We start from the raw sequence: 5,607 nt of genomic DNA, 5'->3' as shown, positions 1-5,607 counted from the left end.
ATTTTGGCTCCATGACCCACATGCTTAGCAATAGGTCATGCATACATGAAATGATATCATATAGAATCTAAATATCTTTAGTAGCTATAAGAAGTTTTGTAACAAATCATAATTTTGAACTTAACTCCTAAATGCTCTTAACTCCATCTAGACTTCACATCTTTTACTTTTTTTTCTCTTTTACTCCATTTCACCTTAAGAAAATAATTTAACTCTCTTAACTTTCACCTCACCCACTTTTTTTAATTATAATATTAAACTTTAATGTATTAACATTATATAATAATATTAATATTTCACTAATTTCTTATTTAAGATACACAATAACAAAATAAAAACCTAAAAAACATCAAATATAAAAAACTAAAAATTAAAATGCGACGGTCATTTTTAGAATGCAACCGTCAATGGTATACATTTATTTTAAACAAAAATAAACACAAAGATAAAAGCCAATTGTTTAACCTCCTTCGACTCGTTAACTCCTTGACCCATTTGCATTTTAATGTCTTTTAACGCCATGCAGGAATGGCTAAAAGCCCACTAACAAAGTCCACGTCAGCTTTAACGCTCTGGAGGCTAAAGCACACCGCAGGGTCTTAGATGTGTTACAAGCCAAACAGAAGAACTAAACCCAAAAGACTAGTCTGATAGGTGAGGGAACCCATTTGGCTTATAAAGCCCATATCAGTTGCCCATACAACCGATGTGGGACAAGTCTCATACCTTGCAATGGTTTCAGTTCGTAACAATGCACCTTCCTTAAGGGCCAACGTCCTCGTTGGTCACGGCCACGTTGGTCACAGCTGGCTCACTCCAGGCCACCACTCCGAGTCCTCGTTGGTCACGGCTGGCTTCCTCCAGGCCACCACTCCGTGGGCCACCACTCCGAGGTTGGCTCTGATACCAATGTTACAAGCCAAACAGAAGAACTCAACCCAAAAGACTAGTCTGATAGGTGAGGGAACTCATTTGGCTTATAAACCCCACATCAGTTGCCCATACAACCGATGTGGGACAAGTCCTATACCTTGCAATGGTTTCAGTCCGTAACAAGATGATATAAGTTCATAAAATTAAGCACGTCATGGAACATGCTCCGTCTACAGTTTAAGCGAATAATTAAGTTTAGAAATATATCAAAGACATCGACAATGTATTATATGTACTGATGCATCTAAAATACATCTATGCATTTTGGTATTTTCTTCAAGAGAGTGTTTCAAAAACTTAAAAACCACTTGAAATACATTAATTATAAACTTTGTAAGTTTGTAATCCGTAATAACTTTTAGGATGCATATGATAAGTCCATCCAAATTTGTTTTTTATCTCGTTGTTTCTGTCAACCACTAAAAATACAAACAAAACCTTACTTTCATCTTTTTATCATGTTATCAGCATTTTGTATCCATTATATACGCTACCTATCCTGTGAAAACTACAACCGAAAGGGGTGCTTGTGAGTTGTGGCAACAACCAAAACTCCGTCGCAAATATGTTTTAAAAAGACATTTTTCAACCGTATTTAAATCAGAAAGTTATAGTTGATTAATAATGTTATAAATATAATTATGTATAACAGAAATATGTATAGATCATATGTACTTATGTTGTTACATCAAAAGATAGTAAAATATTAAAATGTGTATAGACAAGACTAGTCTTACAATAAAAAGGTATATAAAGTGTTTATGGTAATTAAATATCAAATTTCATTTTCACCATTCTCGGTTGAAAATTAAATGCTATTGATATATATTAAAAAAAATGTGTTAAAGATGTTTGTTAAGCTGTTTTTATATCATGATGCTATGCATTTAGTCATTTACTTCTATTTTTTTGAGATTGACAACATCACCGTACGTGTTGATTGTGTCGTCAATATTGAAGGTGGGTCCTTTAATTAATGAAACTATTCCATATATATATTTTTAGCTCTAATAGACTAATGTATACATGGTGTTATGAAATTTTTGACATAATTATTGATATGTCAGATTAAAAGAAAAAACTGTAATAATTGAAGTTTAGAATTGGTTCATTACTTAAGTCACTAGAACAACTTTACGTGTTTTGGTAATTTGACTTGCTTTGGAGTTAACACCACACTTGTCACGCCCGATCAAGGTGGCGAAACATGGCGGGGTGCAACGAATTGTCCATGAACACAAGACACTATTAAAGTGACAATATTTAATCAACTCATTAATTTCATTCAATCACAAAAGTAGCACATCTCGTTTATACAAATAATTCCAAATACAAGAAATAAATATTGTTCATTCTTCTAATAAACTAGCGGTATCAAATAGAATGACGTCTTCAAACTCCAAGTCAAGTAATAATCAAACCTGTAACAATGCATAAAATAATAATTGTCAACACGTATATTGGTGAACAATTTCTTTAGCAACCATAGCGGCCATCCGACGATCGGAGCTCACCTTGCGAGTTTGGCGACGAAGTGAAGGCATTCTAAAATAATAAAAGAGAAATTATATAAGTTTGGAGTAATTGATATAAGTATGAGGGAAATGATTTAAACATGGGGTTTTTATGTTTGTGAGTCCTAGAGTTATGAGGATGAGAATGTTAGTAAAAAAAAACTATTTTATACTTAAATCAAAAGATAAAATGTATGTATATATATAAGTTTCAAACTTTTGACATTCGAAAATTTGAAGGCTTTGAGATATTAAAATTTATATATAGTCGGGAAAGTCGTACATGAACCACCATGATATGACATCCCAACCAATAAAACTTGTATCAAATAATAGCTGGAGTCGAACATGTGCACGTATCACTGCGCCTTTCATGTTGTTGACTCAAATATCGATAATAGCATATAATAAAAATGGAGATACAACGAGATATTAAAAACACATGTCCATGTATCACCGTGGCTTTTATGTTTCCAACACCAAAATATAAGGAAGCAACCAGAACGCTTGCATTCGACAACTTAAAGTATTGACATGTATAACACAGTTCGTTGGCCTAAAAGACGAACACTACAATTCAACCATCCCAGGTAAGTAAATCACCTTCGATTCTTAGAATTTTTTTGTCAAATGATCGTTTTATAGTGTTTCGCCCTCTATGATGGCTACAAACCCGATATAAATGCAACCTTTAAGGGATCTTAAATAACGGGATCCAAATTAAGTTAGTGATTCATAAAATACAATATAAAAACTAATGTTTTTACGTTTAAGGTAAGGATACCTTGGAATACTGTGAGAGTGTGTGCATGTGTATATTTTTGGAGATTAAATGAAATAAATAAGAAAATAAATATATGTAACAATTCGGGCTTTCCAGCTTTTTCATTTGTAACCGTTACCCGACCCACTTACGGGTCCGGGCTTTATCATTAATAAAATTTCCGCACTTATTGAGTTATAATTATATTTAACTATTCACTTATAACTACATCTATGTGACTTTGACACTTTTAACCCAAAATATAAAGTTTGAACCTTTCTGTGTCCATTCTCCAACTTTAGGGTTCTATCCCTAAATAACGATTATAATCCATTTCTTAAATTGGGTATCCATTTCCAGACCCGACCCACATTCACGTTTTGGTGTACCCGAGATCAAGCAATCAATCAATTTGCTGTCCATAATCATTTGCAATCAAGTTGTATTATAGGAAAAACGTTGAGTTAATCTTTTCGCGGCTTAACCGACAACCTATATATGTTAAATCGCATCTTATTGATTCGTTATTTCCTTTTACACTAAGCCGACACTCATGATAGCTATTGACCGCGAAATCATTGACATTAATCCAATTAATTGTATGAATACCTTCCTTGTAAGGTGACCGACAATACCCCCCCCCCCTATTTAATTGAATCTTTTTGCTCGTGAATTACTCGTTCATCACCCTTAATAGCCGGCCTGTATCACCTTCAATCTCCCTCTTCTGTTTATCATATAAGGTAATTAAAGGTTTCGGTTTAAATCGCGAATTCATATTCTCCATTAACCCAATAATCGATTTGATAATTTTATCTGATTAAATCAAACCCGATTCTAGGGTTTGTTTAATCATTTTAGGGATGAAAAGTTGGTGTTTATATTTAATTGGAAACGGGTTTTGTTGCATAAGGCTGGGTAGCTCAGCTGGTTATCATGTGTAAGCATGGGGGGGGGGGGGGGAGGTCGCGGGTTCGACCCTTCCACACCCCGTTTTTTTGGAAATATTTTCTTTTATTTTATAACCCATTATATTAATAATAATAATAATGTTTAATAATGATTATTTCACTAAAAACCGACGCTTTATACTCGTTTCACTCATGTATTTACACAAATAAGCATATTTATACACACATATATATATATACAAATATATAAATATAAAGTATGTCCTAAATTAAATAATAATGTTTAACATATATAAAGAAATTAAGTAAAACTAATTTTTATAAATAGAAAACTACAATTAACATTTTATTAAGTATTTAAATCAAAATAATAGTTTAATATTAAATTCTTATAAATAAAACATTAAAATAATATTTCCTTTTTATAATTTATCTAGTTAAATCTTGTACTTAGCATGTCCGGTTACTCTCGTTTCTCATAGTCCCTAACGTTCGCGTGTAATTCTTCTCTCATTCTCAATACCTTAATCATCCTCATTCATCCTTAAGGTGAGTGTAACAACTCGGGTTTTAAATTAATATTCGTAACCCGACCCGCTTTTATATTCATGAATTTTTATCCAAGAAAATATCACGTTATTCGAGATAATAATTTTTTTTAAATATTCAATTTTATCCCCCACACTATACTTCTACCCAAATCTGTCTCCATCTCTAACCTCCAAGGACTAAATTGCAAATTCTGGTTATTTTAATCTATTAACCCATTTACCCAATTAACCAAACCCGTTTGCCCATACCCGATGACCCGAATTGATTTCTTGAACCTTAATTCTCGTTATAACCTTAGTAATCGAATCGTGCTTTTGATTATACTTGCCTAATATGGTCTGCCGACGTTTTCAATTTGGAAACACGAATCAATTTAGGATACGTATTGTTATAATGCTAGCCGACATAATTCATGGATCGACGTGCACCCTAACGAGCATTATATTACGATTAAAGTTACAGGCACAATCCTCTGAATCTCGTGAACAGAACCCTTATGCATAATTACGTTAATACGTTCGTTAGTTCGTGTTTCTGACTCGTTTATGCTCGGCATACTCCACGCGTCGTTAACCTTCAATCCATAATCTAATAAGGTAATATTTTATATGATTGTGATCGTTGCTTCTTCCTCAACGTTTAACCTATGCTTAATTGAACCAAAACATATCAGATTAAGGGATTGAGATTTTAGGGTTTATATTCAATTTGGGGGTTTTTGGTTACTTTTGTTTTCAGGTAATCGTTTTCAGTTTAAATCTATTTGGCAACCTAGAGCAGTTGGTTGGGAGTGGGTGTTGTGTTTGGGTGGTCGCGGGTTCAAATCCGGTCAGCCCTGTTTTGCCCTTTTATTTCTCTGGTTATATTGTTTTAAAGCTTTTAAATGATTTTTTATAAATTATTATAACTAGTATTTCAATATAAAGTAAATGGT

The sequence above is a fragment of the Bidens hawaiensis genome, unplaced genomic scaffold (genome assembly GCF_021521415.1).
Source record: "Bidens hawaiensis isolate Kalapana, Puna unplaced genomic scaffold, B.hawaiensis_p1.1 tig00012134_1, whole genome shotgun sequence".
Taxonomy (NCBI): Eukaryota; Viridiplantae; Streptophyta; class Magnoliopsida; order Asterales; family Asteraceae; genus Bidens; species Bidens hawaiensis.
This window is presented reverse-complemented; position numbering follows the sequence as displayed.